We start from the raw sequence: 11,406 nt of genomic DNA on the forward strand, positions 1-11,406 counted from the left end.
CCTGCTTGCAGGCTTCCCCCAGGCACCTGGTTGGCCACTGTGAGAACAGGATGCTGGACTAGACGGGCCACTGGCCTGATCCAGCAGGGTCTTCTTTTTTTTTTTTTCAATAATTTTTATTCAGATTTTCATAAAACATACAAGACAAAATCATAAAACATTCAAAGACAAAAAACAAAATCAAAAATAGTTAAACAAAAAGAAAAAAAGAAAAGAAAAAACAAAAATAAAAAATAAAGAATAAAATATTGACTTCCCATTTGTCAAAGATCAAATCAGTTATAAGTCTATAATATATAACAATCCTGTCTCTTAAGTCATATTATAAAATCACTTTCCTCCAGTAGTTATCTTACTTAATCATCAAATCTCATAAACATTACTTTATTCTTTCCACAAAAAGTCAAAGAGAGGTTTCAATTCTTTAAGAAATATATCTATCAATTTTTTTTTCCAGATAAGCATATCGATTAATCCATCTCATTACTAATTATGATAATCTTATTGTCATAACCATAGTCAAAATAAACATTTCAATTAATCCATCACATCAGAATCTGTTAGGTTCAATAATTTCAGTAGCCATTGTTCTATTATCTCTATTAGTTCCATTTTCCATCTTCCATCTTCAGTAGTCTTGTTAAGTCCAGTAATTTCAATATCCAATCTTCCATTATCAGTATTCCATAATAATCTTGCTGTCAAAGCCATAGTCATATAGTAAGAGTCTGATGGGAATTACCTCTATCCCAAATATTTTCTTGCCATCCATTCTGAATAGGTTGCTGAAATACTGCTGTAAAATCATATCTCTGTTCTTTTTTTCAAAATACACTGGGTCATCTCTTAAAAGTTTTTCCATTGTCACATGGCTGCAGTTAATTCCATAGATTTTCTCTATATTGGGCTCCATCACATCATTCCAGTCCAGAAGATTATCCATGCCATTGATAACTTTATCTCTAGAATCTTCATTCATTTCTTCAGAGATAACATTGAGTTCCAAACAATAGATTTTATTTCTAAAGTCCATAGACTCCAAATCTTGTTCCTGTTCCACGTTGGTTCCAATCTCCGGGATCTCCTCTCTCACAGGGACCCCTATTCCAGTCTCCAGGGTCTCCTCTCTCACAGGGACCCCTGTTCCAATCTCCGGGGTCTCCTCTCTCACAGGGACCCCTTCCAGGGTCACCTCTCTCACAGGGACCCTTATATCTTTAATCTCCTGCTTCATTTTACTCAATTCAATTTTCATTATCTCAATCTCATCCATTATTTTCTGAAACATAGTTATTTCCAGATTTTCAGCCACTTTCTTAATTGCCATTTTAAAAGAAAAATATAGGAAAACCACTTCTTATTTCAGCAACAATTGGGTTAATACTCCAAACTTGGTGACATCACAGTATAAACAGAGCAGACAGCCTTATCTCTCCAATAGTTAAGTAAACAAAATGCAGTTCCCAGGATCGAAACAATTAATGGCAATCGTCAAGAAACAGATTCGTCAAAATAAAATAGACCAAAAAGAGAGTAGTCTCAAAACAGTATAATATTTTTCAAAATAAAAATCTGGAATAGAAATCCCTCTTCTGTGTATATCTTTAGAATGCAAATCCAGGACAGCTTTTTGCAACAAAAACAGAGATAAGCTATTAATTAGTGCGTAGCAGAGAGAAGTTATGGCTCCCCAGTGAGATGTCAAAAACTGATCAATCTGGCAAATCTCTTTTAAACAGCAACAATTTAAGTCAAGTAAAAGAAAAATATAGAAAGAAGGGTGCTTGCCTGTTAGTGCGTTCTCTCTTAGAAGATAAGATGAACGTTCGCTTTAACAGATAGAGCTTGCTGTTGAAAATCCGTCCCACCTTCGTCGGCTGGACCTCGTCCCATAAATTAATGAGATCTGGTCGTCCCAACAAAAATAGGCTTTGAGGTTAATCTCTTCGTTTCTCCCTACCCGGGAGAAGTTTAATCAGTCAAAAAAAAAAGAAAAAACTGACTGATATATCTGAATAAGCTTCTTTTGAGGCAGGAGCCCGTCTCAAAAGCAGGCACAGGCTAAGTCACCCTTCCCGGAAGTCGATCCAGCAGGGTCTTCTTATGTTCTTATGTTCTTAACCCAGCAGCAAAAAAGGGGGGAGCATGGCTGTGAGTAAAATGAAGGGACCCTGCACTTCTGAATTTGCCACTATACTACTGTTTTTATTACTATTCTCACTGATGACAATTAAGCTGTCATCTTGCTCCCTGTTAGATGTAAGCCTTTTATGACAGGTTTACCTGATCTGATGGCTTGTGTTTGTTTTGCTTCTCCTGCTCAGTGAAATAATTTGTGTGTGTGTTTCCTTCTCTGCCCTCTTGCTTTTATTCTTTCTTTTTAATGCTGCTATTTTATATATATACATACACACACACACACACACATTTATGAACGTAATTGTGATTAACCAGAGGTAACAGAAAACATGCCCAGTTCTTTCAGTCTTGCCTCATAGGGCTTTGTTTCCAGTCTCCTGATCATCATGGTTGCTCTCCTCTGAACTCTTCTTCATGGTTTGCTCAGCTGACTTCTTTCAAGTACACTTCTCTAGTTTGATACTGTAGAGATGATCCTGAAAGTATACCCAAAGCACATAATTGTCCACAAAAGCCTACATTGTTGGCGTGTGTGCGTTGTTGCATGAAACAGCATACATTACGTTGGAGTTAAGTTGAGCAAGAAACTTCTTCAGAGCATTAGAGCATGTTAAGAGTCTTTTATTAAGACATTATGGCTTAAGGCTTAAGAGTAAATACATGTAGAGTTTCTTCAGTCATCCCCCCCTCTGGTACATCTCTCTCCAAAGGTAAACACAGAAGACAACCTCTCAGTTCAGAGGCATAAATCAGAAGACACAACTTACAGACTCTGTTAGAACTTTCCCAGTCTATCAGATGGTTACCATAGCAACGGCCTTGGCAGTCCATTCCCAGACTGGGCTAATACATAACTCCCCCTAGTTACAGTTTTGCAGACTTGATGGAAAACTACTAGGCCTCATGCCAACAAGCCCCCCTTTTTCCCATCATGTCTGTCAATTACAAAAAAAATCTCAACAATACATCTCCACAATACATAGCCATACAGTAATACATTTCTACAATACCTCTCGCAATACATTTCAGTACATTGCATCATACATTTTCAGTTCAGTACAGTTCAAAATTACATCTCAGTACAGTTCAAAACTTTATTCACTCAAACTTTGGTTGAACACATGTCAAATAAAGTGTCTCAGGATCCATTTCTACAACTTTATTCATTCCAGGACTTGTTATTAATCCCACGGTAAATCTTTCAGGCGGTTTGCCTAAATTTGCTCTTGTAGAGCGTCTTAAAGGAACCAGAGCTTCGGCTCTCTCTGCCCCCCCATTTGTGCTTGTACTTGTGCTTGTGCTTGGCACAGCGTGCACAGGATCTTCCATTTCCTCACCTTTTCGTTTCTTTGATCTGCGTTTCCCACAAATGAGCTCATTTAATGCATCTCTGAGAGGAATTTGTGTACCTTCCACTTTAATGTCAAGGTTTGGCTTAAATGTCTGTGCTTGTGTTCATGTTTGTGTGTCATCTGTTCCTGTAAGAATAACTGTCTGCCTTTGATCCCAAGGCTTTTCTGAGACTTTAATGCTTCTGCTCAGAATTAACTGCTGTGTTTCTGGACACCAAACTCTGAAATATGCATTCTGAAATCCCAAAACAAAACCTTGCTGTGCTCTGGGTGCAAGCTTGCCCCTCCTTTTTCCCTGTGGAATGTGGATCCAGCACCTTGCCCTGAATTTTTGAATGTGTTCTATTTTAGGCTTTCTGCCAGTAAGTTTCTCATAAGGAGACATTCCAAGTGCACTGTGTAATACCCTATTGTGAATGTAATTCGCATAAAGAATTGCTTCTGCCCAGAAAGAATTCCCTAAACTGCAATCCATCAGCATGGCTCTCATTGCTTCCTCAAGCACCCTATTTTTTCTCTCAGCAGTTCCATTGGAAAACGGGCTAAATGGAGCAGTGAAATTCTGGTTTTATTCCCTTACTCTCCAGAAAGTCACTCAATGCCTTATTCGTGAATTCCCCACCTTAAGCCGTGTTGAGTTTCGATTCTCTTAATGAACAGTTTCAGCTTCTGCTCAGCTTCACTTTTATGCTTTAATAGAAAAACATGACAAAATCTTGAAAAATCATCTACCAGTACCATGAAGAATTTCGCACCTCCTCGTGAAGCATTTATTGGCCCTGATAAATCAACATGAACTAGCTGGTAGGGAGCTGTTGTGGTTCTCTCAGCCTCCCGGTTTATTGGTGCAATAGTCATTTTAGCTTTATTACATGCATCACAATCCATTAACTGTCCACAATCCTTTAAACGCATGTTTTCACTGTGCAAAGGGGTTTTCTTTATCGTGTCAAGGTTTGCATGCCCCAGCCTTTGATGCCATTCATGGACGCAGCCCTGATGTACCTGTACCTCAGCATTTAACACAGCACACCCTGCTTGACTGCTCTTTATTACAAACTGTGAATCATTCAGGCTTCCCTGCATGCACACTTGATCTCCCCTCATTACAAAACATTGATCTTTGTGAAACAAAATTGAATAATTACAACTCACCAGTTTTCTAACTGATAAAATATTATGAGCCAATTCTGGAACAAACAAACATTCTGACATTATTCCAAGCTTGTCAAACTTCACCAGACCTTTAGCTTCCACAGATTTCCGTGATCCATCTGCCAGGTGCACAAAGTCCTGCACTTCTTCTGAAACGTAAAACAAACTTCTGTCTTTAATTAATATATGGCTTGCACCGCTGTCAAGAATCCAGTTAACAGGTGCTAAATCTTGAGACTTCTGTTTACAAACAAAGTTCACACTGCCTTGCTTCAAGCCTCCGTCCCTGGAGTTGCGCTTGACTGGACATTCCCGCTGTAGATGCCGTCGATCTCCGCAAATAAAACAAGCCTTCAGCCTCTGTTGCTGCTCCTGTTTATTATCTTTCGGCACGGCATTTTTCACCTCTTGCCTCCTGACAGCTTCCATCGACTCGGCTCTTTTCGCCTCCTGTCTCCGCTGCCATTCTTGGGTCAGCTTTTCCTCAATAAATGCAACGTTCAAACCTCCGTCAGGCATGGCTTCGAAAGCCATGACCATATTATTCCAAGTCCCATCGAGTGAAGCCAGGATCAGATAGGTCTTCTGAAGTTCAGAGTGTTCGACGCCTCGGTCTGTCAGCTCAGCAAACAGGCATCTGAATTCCGTGAGATGCTCACTCATGTCGCACTCACCCGTGAAGCGCATTTGATACAGCTTCCGTGCCAAACACAATCTAGATCCCGCAGTCTGTTGCACATGAATGCCTTCCAACCGGTCCCACATCTGTTTGGCATTTGTAACATCCCTCACGTGTAGCAGCTGAGAGTCTGATAGAGCCAGAAGTATAAAAGCTTGAGCTCGCTCATCGTTCCTAGTCCAAGCCGCTGAAAGGGATGCAGGGGGTGTACCTTCAATAGCTTCCCATAAATCTTCTTTTACTAGCAAAGCCCGCATTCTCGGCTTCCAGCTGCCATAATTCTTTTCATTAAGTCATTCCATCGGCAAGCCTCCCCCAAACAGGTTTACAGCCATGTTGCTCACCTCCATCTGGTTCAATCAATCAAGCTGCCCTCTCTGGAACTCCGTCTGCCGTTCAGACCAGCAACTTACTCCTGTGTAATGCGCTGTGGATCTGGGCCCATAACCCCTGTTGGCGTGTGTGCATTGTTGCGTGAAACAGCATGCATTACGTTGGAGTTAAGTTGAGCAAGAAACTTCTTCAGAGCATTAGAACATGTTAAGAGTCTTTTATTAAGACATTATGGCTTAAGGCTTAAGAGTAAATACATGTAGAGTTTCTTCAGTCATCCCCCCCTCTGGTACATCTCTCTCCAAAGGTAAACACAGAAGACAACCTCTCAGTTCAGAGGCATAAATCAGAAGACACAACTTACAGACTCTGTTAGAACTTTCCCAGTCTATCAGATGGTTACCATAGCAACGGCCTTGGCAGTCCGTTCTCAGACTGGGCTAAGACATAACTCCCCATAGTTACAGTTTTGCAGACTTGATGGAAAACTACTAGGCCTCATGCCAACATACATGACAAATCTGTTAATCACAATTATGTTCATATATATTTTTAGGTGATTAACGGAATCCTTATAGGGATCCAGAGCAAGCTTGAGTGAAGTTCTGTTTGTTGCTTTCAAAACTGTCTTATCTATCTATCCATCCATCCATCCATCCATCCATCCATCCATCCATCCATCCATCCATCCATCCATCCATCCATCCATCCATCCATCCATCCATCCATCCATCCATCCATCCATCCATCCATCCATCCATCCATCCATCCATCCATCCATCCATCCATCCATCCATCCATCCATCCATCCATAATTGTGATTAACAAAAGAGGTTTTTATTGTATTAATGTTTCAGCTTCCGCCTTCATCAGCTGCTAACATACAAATTTGTTATGTTTATATTTATCATTCATCTATATCCATTTATGTTTGTTGCTTTCAAAACTGTCTGTCTGGCTGTCTATCTATCTAAATAGCAGTTTGACTGCTTATTCCTTTGCATTTTTGCCCTAAGATTTCTTTGCTGTGAGCTATTTTGTTTCACTTTGAGGAAAGCAGGAAATAAGAATAATGATTTCTCCAGATCAGAGATGGGGAAGCTCAGGCCCAGGGACTAAAGGTGGCCCCTCTGGGCATCTCTATCTAGCCCTTGAGATTCTCCCAAGGCCACACCCCTCACTGGTCCTGCCTGCCTGGAATGCGTTTTTGGAATCTGACAATGCTTCATGTTTGCCTGGAGGGAGGATAGAGAGGGGTGTGTGTAGAAGTCAGCCTAGTGTGCAAAGATGACATTTGGATTTGATGCTCCTCCCATGCTTGCCTCTGCTCCCACCCACAATGGGATCCTGGAAGGCTGCCCCAAAAGGAATGTGGCCCTTTGGCTGAAAAAGATTCCCCCCCTTGCCCCAGTTACTGGTCTGGCATCTGGTCCACTGGATCCTGATGAACTGGAAGGCCTATTAAGAGTTCCAGTTCAGGCTGGGAGTTTGCTTTGGCAACAACATCTTCACTGTGGCTTCAAAATCTAGTTGTGGGTGCCTTATTCTGCCCAAAGCCAGCAGTTTTTTGTTTGTGTGTTTGCCCACTCAGCTTGTGTTCTTTCCCTCCAACCTTCTTATAAAAAGGCAGACTAGTCATCATTAGCAAGTAGCCATTGCATAATTGCATCGCTACCCATTCCCTTTCTGCTCAGAAGATAACATAGAATCAAAGAATCGTGGAGTTGGAAGGGGCCTCTAAGGCCATCAAGTCCAACCCCCTGCTCAGTGCAGGAATGCAACTTAAAACATACCCAACAGGTGGCTGTCCAGCTGCCTACTGAAGACCTCCAGTTTTGGAGAGCCCACCACCTTCCTAGGTCATTGGCTCCATTGTGATACCACTCTGGCTTCTTGCAACTTGAGCCCATTATTCTGTGTCCTGCACTCTGGGAAGATCAAGAAGAGATCCTGGCCCTCCTCTGTGTGATAATCTTTCAAGTACTTGAAGAGTGCCATCATATCTCCCCTCAGTCATCTCTTCTTGATCCTTGCCCTTCATGTCTCGTTATGAGCTGTAAAGAGAGACTGGGCAAGGGGATCAAGGCAATGGTAAATACGTCCTTGGAGGAGGGCGTAATGCCATCAGCCCTCAAGGAGGCAGTGATAAAACCTATTTTGAAAAAGCCCTCTTTGGATCCCCAAGAGTTAAACAACTTTCGCCCAGTCTCTAATTTACCATTCTTGGGCAAGGTGATTGAGCGAGTGGTGGCTAAACAGTTACAGACACACTTGGAGGAAGCAGATTATTTAGATCCTTTCCAATCGGGCTTCAGGGCTGGACATGGAACTGAAACAGCCTTGGTCGCTCTGGTGGATGATATGAGGAGGGCGTTGGATAGGGGTGAATATACATTCCTCGTCCTCCTGGATCTCTCAGCGGCTTTCGATACCATTGACCACGGTATCCTTTTAAATCGCCTGGAGGGACTGGGAATAGGAGGCACTGTTTTACAGTGGTTCCGTTCCTATCTCTCCGGCAGATATCAACGGGTGGCATTGGGGGATGAGGTTTCAGACCCTTGGCCTCTTAATTGTGGTGTGCCACAGGGTTCTATCCTCTCCCCCATGCTATTCAACATCTATATGAAACCGCTGGGAGCCATCATCAGGAGTTTTGGGCTGCAGTGTCACCAATATGCAGATGACACGCAGCTCTATCTCTCATTTAAATCTTCACCAGAGTTGGCTGAGGATACCTTGTCCAATTGCCTGAAGTCCGTAAGTGGATGGATGGGAGAGAACAGGCTGAAGCTTAATCCTGACAAGACCGAGGTGTTGCTAGTGGGGGACAAGAGAAGGTTGGGAAATTTTGACTTGGTACTTAATGGGGTGAGATTACCCCTAAAGGACCAGGTCCGCAGCCTAGGGGTCATTTTGGACTCCCAGCTGTCTATGGAGGCTCAGGTTGTGGCAGTGAGCCGGGCAGCTTGGTACCATTTACATCTAGTACAGAGGTTGCGACCCTACCGTCCTATTCATCTGCTCCCACGAGTGATACATGCCCTGGTCTCCTCTCGACTAGACTACTGTAATGTGCTCTACATGGGGTTACCCTTGAAGATGGTCCGGAAACTGCAGCTGGTACAGAATGCAGCGGCACACTTGATAAAGCAGAGCTGTCGCCGGGATCATGTCACCCCAGTGTTGATAGAGCTACACTGGTTGCCAGTTGTATACCAGGCCCAATTCAAGGTGTTGGTACTAACCTTTAAAGCCCTATATGGTTTCGGCCCAGTTTATCTGAAGGAACGCCTCCAGTATCACCAAATATGCCGCCAAACAAGATCAGCCTCACAAGACCTTCTCTCGGTCCCACCGGTGAAAACAGCTAGGCTGGTGCGGACCAGAGAGAGGGTGTTTTCGATTGTGGCCCCCACCCTCTGGAACTTGCTTCCGTTTGACCTCCGACATGCCTCCTCCCTGATGGCTTTTCGCCGAGCCTTAAAGACCTGGTTATTCAAGCAGGCCTATGGGATCTCTGGGGCGGGTTAGGTTTTTATACTGTATTAACTGAAGGATGGTTTTAGATGAATTGATGTTAATATCGTAATTGGTGACTGTATATGTTTTATATTGTATTTTATATTGTTGTACGTCGCCCAGAGTGTCTGTTAATTCAGACAGATGGGCGACTAACAAATAAAATTTTATTATTATTATTATTATTATAAAACATGTCCAGTTCTTTCAGTCTCGCCTCATAGGGCTTTGTTTCCAGTCTCCTGATCATCATGGTTGCTCTCCTCTGAACTCTTATTCATGGTTTGCTCAGCTGACTTCTTTCAAGTACACTTCTCCAGTTTGATACTGTAGATGATCCTGAAAGTATACCCAAGGCATAGCATTGTCCACAAAAGCCTACATGACAAATCTGTTAGTCTTTAAGGTGACTGTTTTTGCTGCGTGAGACTAACATGCCTACCCTTCTGGAACAGACAGAAACAACAACAACAGTAATAGATTTCCATCTTACCCTTCCTCCCACAGGAGCCCAGGGCAGCAATCCAACAACCAGACCGATAAAGGAACCATTACTAGTTTTTTTCTGAGACTGCGCACACAATAAGCCATTTGTGGCACAAAAAATGTTCTCAATCTGGAATTGTTCATGATCATCCTCCAAGTGGTGCGTTCAATCTAGATTGATTCTAGATACTGCTGTACACAAGGTTACCTGTTATACATCTAAAAAACTCCCCCCTTGGTTAGTTTATCCATGTCATCCTCTGTGCATGGGACCCAGGTGAATGAAGAAGGAAATGGTGATTGTGATCTTGGTATACGGATTTAGGAGTGGGAGGCACTGCTTGGCGGTGGCTCTGCTCCTATCTCGGGAATCGTCTCCAGAAGGTGATGCTGGGGGAACATTACTCGAGTCCCTGCGTACTCCAATATGGGGTCCCGCAGGGTTCAGTTCTGTCCCCCATGCTTTTTAATATCTACATGAAGCCGCTGGGTGAGGTCATCAGGAGTTTTGGAGTGCGTTTCCAGCAATATGCTGATGATACGCAGCTCTACTACTCCTTTTCATCTTCGTCAGGTGAGGCTGTTGATGTACTAGACCGCTGCCTGGCCGCGATAATGGGCTGGATGAGAGCTAATAAACTGAAACCCAATCCTAACAAGACTGAGATGCTGTTGGTGGGAGGACCCTCTGCCGAGATGGTTGACGTTCGACCTGTCCTAGATGGGGTTACACTCCCCCTAAAGGAACAGGTACATAGTTTGGGGGTCTTATTAGATCCGCTCCTGTCACTTGAGGCTCAGGTAGCCTCGGTGGCACGGAATGCATTCTACCAGCTCCGGCTGGTAGCCCAACTACGACCCTATCTGAGCAAGGAGCATCTTGCCTCAGTTATCCATGCTATGGTAACCTCTAGATTGGACTACTGTAATGCACTCTACGTGGGGCTACCTATGAAGACGGTTCGGAAACTTCAGCTAGTGCAAAATGCTGCGGCCAGAGTTCTCACTGGGACAAAGAAATTTGACCATATAACACCTGTCCTGGCGCAGCTGCACTGGCTACCGATATGTTTCCGGGCCAGATTCAAAGTGTAGGTTCTTACCTATAAAGCCCTAAACGGCATCGGACCGCAATACCTGATGGAGCACCTCTCTCGCTATGTACCTACCCGTTCACTACGCTCGACGTCGAAGGCCCTTCTCCGGGTCCCAACCCATAAAGAGGCCCGGAGATCAACAACTAGATCTAGGGCCTTCTCGGTGGTGGCCCCCGAACTATGGAATGCCCTCCCAGATGAGATACGCCTGGCGCCTTCTCTGTTATCTTTTCGGCGCCAGGTAAAAACTTACCTTTTCGCCCAGGCTTTTTAAATTTTGTAAATTTTTCAATATTTTAAATTTAATATTCTAAACTTAATATGATCTTAATTTATAAATCTCAATGGCAATTTTATTAATGTTTTATAATTGTATTATATATATATATATTTTCCACACTTGCTCATATTTTAATTGTGATTTTATTTGTTGTACACCGCCCTGAGAGCTTTCTGCTATAGGGCGGTCTAGAAATGTAATTAAATAAAAAAATAAAATAAATAAAAAATAAATAATAAAAATATACGCCCACCCACAATGTCATTGGGCAGGTGTGGATTTGCCTACATCTGTTTTCAAATGGGCAGACTGGAAGGTAATGCAGAATCAATCAGCAATGAGCTTTTATTTCTGGAGTGAAAA

The 11,406-nt window shown here is 42.9% G+C and overlaps 2 pseudogenes; both read right to left on the reverse strand.

Annotated features, from left to right (window-relative positions):
* Window positions 1–2,535: 2,535 nt before the first annotated feature.
* LOC133375968 (small nucleolar RNA U3) lies at window positions 2,536–2,631 on the reverse strand (annotated as a pseudogene).
* A 4,609-nt stretch (window positions 2,632–7,240) lies between these two features.
* LOC133375966 (small nucleolar RNA U3) lies at window positions 7,241–7,442 on the reverse strand (annotated as a pseudogene).
* Between the last annotated feature and the right edge of the window lie 3,964 nt (window positions 7,443–11,406).

This window comes from Rhineura floridana, chromosome 1 (genome assembly GCF_030035675.1).
Source record: "Rhineura floridana isolate rRhiFlo1 chromosome 1, rRhiFlo1.hap2, whole genome shotgun sequence".
Taxonomy (NCBI): Eukaryota; Metazoa; Chordata; class Lepidosauria; order Squamata; family Rhineuridae; genus Rhineura; species Rhineura floridana.